The 13,500-nt window shown below is 39.0% G+C and overlaps 1 long non-coding RNA gene across 2 annotated transcripts; it reads right to left on the bottom strand.

The window, feature by feature from the left end:
* Positions 1-512: 512 nt before the first annotated feature.
* Positions 513-13,115, bottom strand: LOC147574865 (uncharacterized). 2 transcript variants are annotated; one of them, XR_015243585.1, is made up of 2 exons: positions 12,616-13,115; positions 513-1,864 (listed from the first exon to the last, which is right to left on the bottom strand). It is a non-coding gene; the product is annotated as an uncharacterized LOC147574865 (long non-coding RNA). The 2 variants fall into 2 exon arrangements; XR_015243586.1 differs by lacking the exon at positions 12,616-13,115 and adding an exon at positions 8,153-8,355.
* Between the last annotated feature and the right edge of the window lie 385 nt (positions 13,116-13,500).

Genomic DNA, 13,500 nt, shown 5'->3' with positions numbered 1-13,500 from the left:
TTTTGCTTTCAGGGATACTGATGTCCCATTATTGGTACATAATCCAAATGACCACTTTCGGAAATAAATCAACCTAATTTAACTTTCATGGCTTTTTAGAAATCAGAGAAGCCAGAGATATGTAATGTACCAATTACATATTTGGAAACCACGTATTTGGAAACACTTGTCATAGACACTCTCTGTTTTACATAGATCTGTGCATTTTTTCCCCTCCTTGTTTTCAATTAATCTAAACCCAATCGTTTACCCTTAGAAAAGATAAACGTAAAAGCTTCCTCTCTCTAACAGCTTGAGGTGTGTTCAAGAGACATTTTAGAGTTTTCCGCCCTAGATATTTTTAAAAGGGTTGCATCCACGTTAATCTGTTTTAGATGATACCCTCCCCCAGCACTATTCTGACGTGGTCACTTGTCATTTAGCTGTACTTGGAATTAAACCACATGACAAAACATAACAAATTCAGACTAATTTGGAGGAATGCTGCTATGAATTCATGAAAACAATTAAAGGGTATTAAAAATGGAGAGCACTTTTATTGCTGTAAGGTAAATGTGTGCTGTCTTGTCAACGATCCTTTATTACAGACACCTATTATGCACTAGGCATTTGCATTCTCTCATTTAGTTCTTACTACCACCCTGAAAATGAAGTATTTTTCTTCTCACTTTTTAAAGAACAGATGAGGCATCGAGAGATTAAACACCTTTCTTTTTTTTTAAGGCTTGCAATTAGTGAACAATACAGCTGGCATTTGAATCTAGATCTTTCCACCAAGCCATGCTGCCTCTACAGTTCAACAAAATTAGCTAACTAAATATTAGTGTACCTCATCAGCTTTAAGGAAGGGTCAATAACTATGTGTAATTGACACACTCATTTAGTATGCAAACAGTATTGTTAACGTGCTGGTTACACTTTAAAGAAAAATAACAGTAATCTCCCTGGCCATCTTGTTTAACAACAATAGCTACTATTTACTGATTGTTTCAGGCATCTTACATTCATGTGTACTTTACTTAGATAAGAATTCCTAGGTGGGTATTATTAACGTTATATCATATTTGGGCAGATGGTGAAGCACAGAGACTTTCGATAATTTGTGCCGTGTCACATGGGTAGTAAAATGTGGGGTTTGGGCCCAGAAACCGGTGTGCTCAATGGCTATGCTCTTCACTGCTAACGCTTAGCTGAAACTGCCTTAGGTCACATGCAAAGGTGACTGCGAGGTGACAGTGGAATCAGGTGGGTGGGTGGGAATAAGTAAGAACGAAGTTATGACTTCCTTAAAATACTTTGTTCCTCATTGATGCCAAGCAGGTATAGAGAAAGAGGAAGCTAAGCCAGAGATATGACAGCGCTTGGCTTGATGTTAAAGGGATGCTTTTGTTCTTACTCCACCATTTCAGTTTTCTCACCAGCTTTGATCCCCTTCCTACTGTTCACCTGTAAACAAAACCACTGTTCCCCTTTTTTTTGGAGTGGGTTACTAAGAAACTCACAGGGTTCATCATAGCCAGGTGTTTCTCTGCACCTGGTGTGTCTGATCTTCAGAGCAAAGGGATTCATAGACAAACACAACAGGACTCGTTGTAGACTACACAATTAATCATTCTAGGTTTCTGATTTGCTCTTGAAACTTGCTATGTTCCTGTAATGGGAAAGAGACAGCTCCATTTATCACACGGCACCTCGTGCTGCTCCTTGGCACCGTCCCCTGGGTCCTTCACCATCCCCAAACTTCGAAAACATCTGCTGTGGGTACCATGGCGGGGATTTCTTCACATTCTCTGCTATACTTGCCTTCTCAGCATTTCTGTTTAAGCTCTCCTTTTGTGACCAAAGATGGAAAGGCCAGTATTCTCTGTGGAGATGAACAATTAGCAAGTTCATTACTTATGGTGGCATTCATGGTTCTTTGCCAGAGATTACATTTTTGTATATGACATTTTGCCTGATGTTGTCAAAAGAGCACTGGACTGGGAATTAGCTTTGCTGGATTTTTGTATTGGCTCTACCACGAATGATTTGTCTGGGCTTGGGTGAGCTGCTGCGCACCTCTCTCGACTTTTGGTACCTCATTTAATGATGAATCCAGATTAGATCAGTGCTTCTCTACCTTGGATGCACATTAGAGTCACATCAAATGCACAAAACTCTAATGCCCAGGTCATAATGCAGACCGACGAACTCAATCTCTGGAAGAGCAGGACCCCCTGGCACTGATATTCTTATTCAGGCTCCCCAGGAGACTGTTACGTTGACTTAGGTTTGAGAACCACTAGCCTCGGTATAAGGATTCTTTAGTCTCTAAAGAGACATCTTTTTCTTAAGATGGGAGAATTAAGGGGTGCCTGGGTGGCTTAATCGGTTGAGCGCTGACTTTGACCCTGGTCATGATCTCGCAGTTGGTGGGTTTGAGCCCACGTCGGGCTCTGTGCTGACAGCTCAGAGCCTGGAGCCTGCTTCAGATTCTGGGTCTGCCTCTCTCTCTGTCCCTCCCCCTCTCATACTGTGTCTCTCTCTCTGTCTCTCAAATAAATAAACATTAAAAAAAAAGATGGGAGAATTAAGATCACATTTGTACAAAAAGGGAAGAGACAGTAGAGAGGGAAGTTTGGCGATACAGAAGAGGGTAGTGGAGACACCTCTCCATCTTCGAGGAGGCAAAAGACCGAGTGCTATGATGGAAGGGTTGGCTTTACGTAAGAGCATGGAGAGTATGTTCCCAGGTGTGGAACCACACTGTATGGGTGCAGAAGTTGGTAGGTAGGTGGATGCAGCGGTAGAAACCCACAGAGGTTGTCTTTCTGATTGCTCCAATTTTTCTTTAACATGAAGAAGAAAGGTCATCAGAAGGGATGGGAAAGAAGGTGTTGGGAGAGGTTTTAAGAGAGGGAAGGTGTGAAAGTCATCTATAAGAATGGAGAGTACATGCACTAGAGAAATGCGGTACGACTGCCAAGGGATAGTGAGAGTGTATTTGAGGTTGGTCAGTGATTGTGTGCATTTTGCTGACGGGGGTCCTGTCGAGTTTGGACAGTCTTTCTGACGACGGCCATAATCCCAACTAGTGGTTTCTGCTTGCATACTAGCTTCTGTGTTCGTCTAATCCTGGGTCAGTTGTTGCCTTTGAACTATCTGGAATGGCCACCCATTTTGCTTATTTTATCCAACTTTATTGAGATATAATTGATCTATACATTGTGTAAGTTTAAGGTGTACAATGTGTTGATTTGATACACTTATGTATTATAATATGATCACCCCTCTGTCACATCACATAATTTGTGTGTGTGTGTGTGTGTGTGTGTGTGTGTGGCACATCTTCTTTATCCATTCATCTATTGACAATAATTTAGATCGTTTCTCTTCCTTGGCTTTGTGAATAATGCTGCTGTAAACATGGGAGTTCAGACATCTTTTCAATGTCCTGTTTTTATTTTCTTTGGATATATATCCCAAAAAGGAATTGATGGATCATATCATAGTTGTATTTTTAATTTTGGGGGAAACCTCCTTATCATTTTCTGTAGTGGCTCTACCAATTTACATTCCCACCAACAGTGCACAGGACTTCCCTTTTCTCCACATCCTTGCCAACACTTTTTTTTTTTTTTTTTTTTTTTTTTTTATGACAGCCTTTCTAATAGATGTGAAGGATATCTCATTGTGATTTTGGTTTGCATTTCCCTGATGATGAGTGATGTTGAGCATTTTTTCATGTATCTGTTGGCCACTTGGATGTCTTCTTTGGACCAGTATCTATTCGGTTCCTTGTTTATTTTTAAATTGGATTGTTTGTTTTTTTTTTTACTATTGTATGATTTATATATTTTGTATATTAAGTATCAGATATGTGGTTTGCAAGCATTTTCTCCCATTCTATAGGCTGCCTTTTTAAAAAAAAATTTTTTTTTAACATTTATTTATTTTTGAGACAGAGAGAGACAGAGCATGAACAGGGGAGGGGCAGAGAGAGAGGCAGACACAGAATCTGAAACAGGCTCCAGGCTCTGAGCTGTCAGCACAGAGCCTGACGCGGGGCTCGAACTCACAGATCGTGAGATAGTGACCTGATACGAAGTCGGCCGCTTAACCGACTGAGCCACCCAGGCGCCCCAATAGGTTGCCTTTTCATTTTGTTGATTGTTTCCTTTGCTGTGCAGAAGGTTTTTAATTTGATGTACTGCCATTTATTGATTTTTGCTTTTGTTCCTTGTGCTTTTGGTGTCATATCCAAAAAATCATTGCCAAGACCGATGTCAAAGAGGTTCTTCCTTATGTTTTCTTCTAGGAGTCTTGCTGTTTCAGGTCTATGTTTCAGTGTTCATTTCATTTCGACTTAATTTTTGTGAGTGGTGTAAGGTAGGGATCCAATTTCATTTTTCTGCATGTGATCATCCAGTTTTCCTAACAGCATTTATTGAAAAGACTATCCTTTCTCCATTGTGTATTCTTGACTCCTTTGTCAGATATTAGTTGACTGGTCATTCCTGTTAAATAATGCCTTAACCGCTGGCCACTGCAGCTAGTTGCAATCTCCCTAGTGTTAGGGAGTGAGGTATGGCCTGGCTTCTGGCTTACCTGAGTTTCTGAGGACTCACTGTACTTTCCCCTAGAGACAGACAGTCAGAGCTGCCTTCTAGAAGGTGGTGAGCTACTGTGCCATACGAATGAAAGAGTTATAAAGGAATGGTTAGTGAATTTGAATCTTGTGCAAGAGAAGCTGCCTAGAGATCTTTTTCCTGATTGGAGCAAGACCATCATGGGACAACACAACGGTTTCCCCCTACTTTCCTTAGACCTGCGAGTGACATGGTGCACACAAATAGTAAAGTCATACCTCTAAGATTAGAAAATGTTTTAGTTAGATTAGGACAAGTAGCTTTTGATTGTCTAAGAGTCACCTGAAGTGTTAAGTGGTGAATTAGGTCATCTAAAGTAATAGACTTTCAGACCAAGCTGAAGCAAGTGGCAAACTTCAGGAAAATTCAGCATCCATGACAGCATTTTTCTGAGATAGTGGAGGCTGAATATATAAAATTTTTACCATATTCATTTTAGTGCCAATTCAAAAGGATTGGGAAACTAAGAGCCAGCAGGTGATTAAATGGGAGTATTCAGAGAGGATAAAATGGACTTTGTGTTCTTCATGTTGAATAGGTTCTACATAATATCTTTAGATTTTGGCATTGAAAAGTAGAAGGAAAGAGGCCCCACCATTAGTTTGGCAGATTTATCAAGCTGAGCTATGTCAATTGTATTATGCCGTTTCCAAGAAGACAGTAGAGCTTGTGAAATTTAACAGTGTCTGTCACCACTTGACATATTGGCTAAAACAAAAGCAGATTGAGGAAATGACTCACAATAGTTAATTGTTTCAATAGTCAGTCTTTCCCATCTGCACAGTGCGTTGAATTTGATGACATCTGATGGGAACTTTGTGGAAAATTAATGCACCAACTTGTTTTCAAGAAGCAAGCCCTCTCTTTGCTTTTTTAGTAGCTACATGTCAGTATCTGAAATCTCCATTTTATCTCTTTTTGGTTTAGGTAACACTGCAGTCTATCTTGACTTATCGAATACAAAAAGAAAAGCCTAACCATTTGTAAAAAAACAAAATCAGTCAATAATAATTCCAACTCTGTTTCTTCACTTGAAGAATGGATTAGGTATTTTGGCTTTGATAAATTCAAAAACAAAGGGAAAAATTGTTCACAAAGAACCAAATTCAGGATGATATATGCAGCGAACATTCATCTTCCATTATCACATGAATACATAGCACATCTGGCTGCAGAATCTATGATGCCACTCTACAATTTATCACGCTTTATGGGAAACCATTAATTTACAACAGTTGCATTAATGTATAGCTCTGTGCTTTAAGTTCACCCTTGATAGATCTAGGTCTTTCACTGTGCTGAATTCCTTTGTAGACCCCACTTAAAAATCCAACTGACTCATCTGACCCGAAGAACAGCTTTATATTCTGAAGGTGTGGCTATCAAGTAAGAACATCAAGTTTCCTTTTTGGATATCTGCCAATGGGGATAAAGCTTAACTCCATGAAAGTTGATTCTTTTGGAGAGTATTTCTAGTATTTGTGTTCTTGTTGGACATCCACAAATGAGTCTACATTTCAGGTGCACTGGAAACCGCTATTTACAAAGAAGAAAGGATTAGGTCTGTCTGTTCCCTACAGATAGATTTCCTTGGTGCTACTTAAGATATCATTGCTATCTTTTGGTAGTCATGGCAGAACTGTGATGTTTTTTGAACAGATTTGGTGTAAAGAATGAAGGTGTCTTGTTTAATAAAGAACACAATAATCTAAGAGGAGACTTCAAGACTTTCAAGAGTTGTGATAGGGAACAAAGAAACTTCTTTTCTACAGCTCAATAGGGCAAAACCCATAGTGCTAGCCCAGATCATTAGCAGGCTATGGCTCACAGTAACAAAGAACATTTCTTTTTTTTTTAAAAAAAATTTTTAAATCTTTATTTTTGAGAGAGAGAGAGAGAGAGAGAGGGAGACAGAATGTGAGCAGGGGAGGGGCAGAGAGAGAGGGAGACATAGAATCCGAAGCAAGCTCCAGGTTCCGAGCTGTCAGCACAGAGCCTGACATGGGACTCGAATTTACGAACCGTGAGATCATGATCTGAGCTGAAGTTGGATGCTCAATTGACTGAGCCACCCAGGCACCCCACAAAGAACATTTCAATAGGACATTCTAAGGAAATAGCTGCTCTGGGAGGAAATAATCTCCCCATATTTTCTCCTGGGAATTCTATTGGGTGTTGACATTTGGGAAAATTTGTTTCCGGTCTGAGGCAGCCTTTCTCAGTCTAAGAACATGTATTCCAGCTCACTGAAGATTACTGTAGCATTAGAAGTGTATTAATTTTTTGAATAGTTTGAACTTTCAGAGAAGGTGGGTGGAAAAGTGAAAGGCAGGATGTGGGGAGGATGTGGGGAGGATGATCCCTTTTGAATGCCTTGCCTCACTGAAGCATATTTGTATTTCCTGAACTGACAACTCAAAAGATCTAAAGTAGAGTGATACACAGCACCTATCAGAAAGAATTTGCACACTCCCTGCTTTCTTTGCAGAGATCTCTAAATATATTGGTTCTGCCCCACCCAGGCAGGGCTGGTGTTCAGGGGCAGACCTGCAAAACTTGTAGCATCCCATCTTTGGATACACTGGTGACTCAGGCATCATCCTTCAGCCTAATCTGAAGAGCACACTGCTTGTTCTCTTCTGGTACAAAAGAGACCTTTTAGTTTATGTGGTCTCCATCTAAAACTCACAAAGTAGAAACCATGAATCAGAAGGAGCATTAGTGAAATAATTTTGCTCATGTAGACGGATGAGAGCTGAACTTTTTTTCTTGCTGTATCTATGAATTCCAGTTCATATTTCTTCATGTGAAAGTGGATTTTTTCCTCCTGGATTTATGTTAAGCTGAGCAAGCAGTTCTGGTGAAATTAAGCCCACGTATAAACAATAGATTCGGACAGCTCAATTTTGGTCCTGAATGCCATTAGAATTTTTCCCCCTCCTCTACTTTATTACAATTTCTGATTCTTTGCTTCTTATAACCCACTTTTTATATTGAATATCACATTGTGTACGGGTATGCCAAATTGGTATTGGTATATCCTGATTGCCTTACTTGGGAAAAGTGCTGAATTCAAGTTTGAAATGTTTGCACTTGACCGAACTTTAGGAAAAGAAGAAAAAAGAAGAGAGTATTTAAAACCCAGAAATGATTTTCTTTGCTGTGGTAAGCAACATCTTGAGTCTTAACCAACAGTTAGAATAGATTTACAATCTGCATGAAATGTATAAATGAGATGAAGTTAGAGGAGACCAATAGTACATTCTGAGCAAATTCCAAAGAGTTATAGGAAGCATGAGTGACTTAACTCCTGAAATGTGTGGTCAGATATAATATTTAATTAAAAACTTATGAGTGCAGAAGAAGTGTTGTGGAAGGCACTCAGGAGATGCCAGGAAGTATATTGATATTTTTACAGGTGCAATCTCATTGAACCCTCACATCAGTACTATGAAGTACATACTGGGATTCCCATTCCAAAGATGAGGACAGTGGAGTTCAGAAAGCCTATTCAGGTTGCTTACAGTTTTAGAACCATGATTTGAATCCAGATCTTTCAGATTTTGAAACCATTTGTACAGCAGTAGAAGCTTGTCTGGGCTCTGTGTATTCTCTTCACAAGGAGACGTCAAGGAACATTGAGCAAAAGGTAGTATTACCAACAAACAAAAACCAAAACTGACACATGGATGCTAAGGAAGGAGGCCGCTCCCTCTGTAGGGTTGGAAAAGATCATGAATCCAAGAAGAGGTCAGTCACAATGAGGCAAAGAATGAAGAAACTTGGGAGATTCTTATAAAAAAAAATTGCAGGGCCCCAAAATGGTGTAGAAGTTTATTTATTTTTTTTTTTAAATTTTTTTTTTCAACGTTTATTTATTTATTTTTGGGACAGAGAGAGACAGAGCATGAACGGGGGAGGGGCAGAGAGAGAGGGAGACACAGAATCGGAAACAGGCTCCAGGCCCTGAGCCATCAGCCCAGAGCCCGACGCGGGGCTCGAACTCACCGACCGCGAGATCGTGACCTGGCTGAAGTCGGACGCTTAACCGACTGCGCCACCCAGGCGCCCCTGAGTTTAAAGGAATATGTAACATGGCTCTTTGCCTCCAGGACAAAGAAATAACATCAGTCATGGCCGGGAGGAAAACTAGGCAGAGAGTTTAGAAGATGTGAACAGCAAGTGGTAAAGTTACTAAGGGGGACTGGGCATAGAAATGCCTGGGATCCGTGATTTGGGGGAGGGGTAGAATGTAATAATAATTTCTCAAGCACTGTTAATTATATAATCCCTTTACTTCATACAACTCAGTATTTTTTTGTCTATACAATACTTCAATTTTAGAGTATCAGTGAAACACAGGGGAAAAGATGCATTTTCTTGGGTGGCAATCAGAGTATAATTAGAGTTCATAGTTTTCAGGCTCAGACCTTGGAAATCTCGTACTGCAGATAACCCTTTCTCCATTGCCAACACATTTGTCCATACTTTGTTTTATTTTTGAAAACCATAAACTCACTTGTCTCAATGTGACATGACTTCCTCCTGAAATCCCTAATGAATTTAGCTATTTTAAAAGAAAGGCTGTGGCAGAATAGGCCGAGATATGTGGGGGCTATTGGTGAAAGCTAGAGAACATTTATGGAAGTGTGGGCTGTGCTTATTCTGTGTTCAGGGAAAGGACTGGCCCACAAGGAATGAGGAAGCCTGCTTAAAATACTGCCTTTAATATATTACGAACAGGGAACTAACTTTTCCTTAGTGTATCTCTTATTGTTCCATTTCTTTTTCTTGCTCAATAAATACAAGGAAAAAAAAGCATTGCTTTTACGTTTTAATTTCCCACCAGCACTCTGTATTGGAGACAGTAATTAATGAAAATTATAGGCTAAACATTTTACAGTTTGCATTAAGTGCTTTATCCATGTTTTGTTAAAGAATCTCATTCTACCTAGAGATAGTGAGTGTTTGAGTGTGTATTAGGGGGGAACATACATGCTAGCATCCCTCTTGAAGTTGTCCCCAACCAACCCTGTATGGTGGTATCTAAAATATGGGGTCCTATGTCAAAGAGATTGTTTCCCTAGTCCTATAACATGACTTTAAATATAATACTCACCTTCTAAGATGCCTTAGTTACCAGATCCATCCACATTTCAAAAAAGAAATAATCCAGACCACGTGTTCTACTAACAAAATTAAATATTGTCAAGCTGTTTAAAAAAAATCTTGAAAACATGATCAGGACATGGTAAACAATATTTTTAGCCTAGCTCATGTTATTATGTTATATAATAAAATTGTATTTTCTTCCAATCTTTCCATTTTATAATTGAGCACAACAACAAAGAATATTGAATTGGGCTAGTTTGACCTCGAAAAATGAAATTTGTATCCTCATTTAGAAGTGAATACACTTTTTAAAGAGTAGAGGATATTTTGCCTAGAGAAATTGAATGAGAAGCATAGAATAAATAGTGATTTCCCAAACTTTTCCCAGGCTAATTCAAATGTTAGAGTCTTAGGCTGAAATAAGTTAGAGGCCTTATGATCACCATCCCATGAAATAAAATATAAAGTTATTTGCTGAAAGGTATTAAAATAAATGAAAGGATTTGTGGTGTAAGAAAAAGGAAATAGAGGCAGGTAGGGGAAAGAGTGGGTCATAAAATATACAATTATAATTGTATAGCTGTACTTTCTAGTAGACACTCTAATTTAAAAATATAGTGATCAATTTAACATAGCAAAAAATTTTAGGCATCTATTGGCAATAGGAAGATACAGTAAGAAGAGTAAGACCCGTATCTCCTCTCAGGGCAACTATATAGTCTAGGGCATGTCTTTGTGTGTATGTGTGCATGTAGTAGGATGTGGGCAAAACATGGAGTAAGTGAGTGGGGTGTGGGGAGATTATTACAAATCTAAAAATAGCATGTTACAGGATAGCAAGTTACCTGCTGCAGGAGATCATGCCAACTATGTCAGTAAGGGCCATACCAGAGTCAGAACTCAGAAAAGAAAAAAGGCCTGGGAGAGCAAAGGCTATGTCTGGAGACAAGATCAGGTACCTTAAGCTCCCTAGGTTATCCAACAGTTCTGGTGAATGAAGTACATCTTACCCAGACGGCTTTGATGGGTTGAATGTCTACATGCTGGCTTGTTCTAGGTAATGTCCTTTGTGCCATCCTCCAAGAATGATTTTCATTAAGATGAATTTGAGATTAGGGTACACAGCATACACACTAATCATTATCGAGAGGCGGTGTGGAAGTGGTTAAATGCATATGGATGAGAAAAATGTCTTAAAACTCAACATCAAGACAAATTGGTATTATCAGGATTATTGACAGATGAAACACTCAATCAATCACATGTTAGAAAAGAAGTTTTCATCTGATAACCACTTCTTACTAGCAGGAGTATCTGGACAAGTAACAATCTCTCTGAACTTAGTTTCTTCATCTGTAAAATTCTTGTCTTCTAGAGTTTTTGTTAAGATCACACAACATCTTTTGTGTGAAAGCCTTTGCAAACCACAATTTTCTATAAAAATGTAAGTTGTGAGGAGAGATGAATATACTAAATGGAGGGTTTTAGGGAGAGAAATCCCATCACTGTGTGGAAGCTATACTGCAGAGGATAGAGGCACATGGTGGGAAGTAGGTCTGTCAAACAAGAAACAAGACTTGGCCAACAAATGATCTTGCTACAAAAATAGATTCCTACTCAAAAATACTTGTTGGGAAGGGAATTCCTTCCCACCACCTTTCCTTATTCCTATATCGTATGGACAGAAATGGCTTCCATTACTCAAAGAATTGGGAGTATTTATTACAGATGGTGTTAATGAGACATGTTTAAGTGGTTGGATTGGTACAGTTTCCTGCATGTAATGGGTTATTATATATGTATTTTTTCCTTTCAGATAATTGTTGAGACTATGCCATATTTCAAAAGCCAAGTTAATTTAGGTCAATGAAAAGAGAATTTATTTCCAGTCTATTACCATCTAATCCCTAATTAAATCAAAGAATAAGGAACTGAGTGATCCAGGCAGATCATTTGTCTCTTGGCAAAAGTTAATCCAGTCAATATAAAGAAAAGAGAAATGATTGTTTCCAAATACCTAGTAGATTCTTGTGGCCATTTATTGCCTAGGCATGGAGGAATATAGGTTTTACTGAGAGAAGATCTGAGCTTTAAAGAAAAGCTTTGAAATCTAAGCTGTCAGGCATTTTATGGTAAGAGATGGAAAGACTGGCCATCTCAGTGTTCAGGAAAGAAAAAAATATCCCCTGAAGTATGGAAGGAATAAATGCTCCATGGCTTACATATCATCTCTACAGGTTTCTTCCCTTCAAGTCATGGCCTATTTCATGGCCCATTTCCCTTTATTTTGAGAATTTTTTTTCTTGATTACAAAAGATTTCAAAGATAATTGGAAAATACAGAAAAGTACAAAGAAGAAAATAAAAAATCATTTAAAATTATTTAGTCATCTCCACCTAGAGATAATAGTAATAACCTCCCAGGTTATTTTTCTTTGGCTATGTGTGTGTATGTATGTGTTTGTGTTTATTTATGTATATAAGGCATGTGTGTGTGTGGGGGGGGTATGTTACAAAATTGAGAACAGAGTTATATGTAGTTCTCTTTTTTTGCTAATTAAAATGTATTTTAAATATTTTCCCATGCCATTAAAATGTCTTTATAATATTTTAAATTCTGTATAATATTCCCTTCTGTGGATATGTGGCAACTTATTGAAATACTCCCTTATTGTTTTGCATTCAGAATGTCCCTGCATTTTCTGTCCCCCCCAATCCAAAGGGATACCTCAAAAGATATCTTTGCAGCCATTTATTTATGTGCACTTCTGATTATTTCCTTAGTATACATTTCTATAATTGTTGGATCAAAGGAAAGGCATGCATTACATTTTTGTTTTTGATCTCTATAAACTAGGGACTATATGAGGAATCACCTTCTTAATCTGCAGTGAGCATGCTCAGTGTCTGAGGTGGAAAGGAGGAGGTTGGGGGTTCCACAGAAAGCAGGTTCTGGCTGGTCCTGGGTGACAGTTACTGGTTCAGAATGTGGAAGTACCATCCTCTAATTGTAACGGACCAGACTGCCTTGCTCTACATGGGCAGCTTCAGAGGATAGTTGGATATTTGTAATCTTGGAGGAATGGTCAAGAGACACCTGGGCTATCCTAGGCTAACGTCATTTTAACTTTAAAAGTCAAGTAGAGCCAATAAAAAAGATGCATGGGGAGTGTACTTCTTATTAGTTGTTCATGCTGTTTGCCTAGGTCTCGCAAACCTAGTTGACTGTTCAACGTACCAGTGAACTTCCTCAGTAAAATCAAGTGGGATGGAGGTGGGGTGAGGAAGAGGACTCAGTAGGCTTGTGAAAAAAGAAACTGTTGGACTTCAAGATTGGCATCAGTTGTTTGTGAGACATATCTGCTGTCTGCAGAAGCTGATCTCTTCCACTACCCAAACCAGTTAACTCCATTTCTATCGGTGCCTTTGTCTGTCTCCTTAGCTAGAAATTTGGTCAAGATTCATCACCAATCTCCTCTATCCTCTTAAGTCTGAAATGCGCCAAGGCCTGTAATTTTGCTCTACTTGGAATGTCTCTCAAATCTCCCTTTTCTCCATTCCTTCCTTCCACTTCCATTCCTACTACTGTCACTCTTTTCCACCTTTCAGCACAGATCTGCAATTCTGGTATCACTCCAGACTCCACAGTTTCTCCCCTACTCCCTACTGCTTTCAGTTTACTATTCCCATGACACCTCTTAACTGTTTCCCTCAAAGAGCCTGAAGCTATTGCAAATAGCTTGTCTGTAGACTCTGAGCTC

The sequence above is a fragment of the Puma concolor genome, chromosome D4, assembly GCF_028749965.1.
Source record: "Puma concolor isolate L17-30 chromosome D4, mPumCon1.1.hap2, whole genome shotgun sequence".
Lineage (NCBI taxonomy): Eukaryota > Metazoa > Chordata > Mammalia > Carnivora > Felidae > Puma > Puma concolor.
The sequence above is the reverse complement of the archived record's forward strand: the minus strand, read 5'-3'. Positions and strand labels throughout refer to the sequence as shown.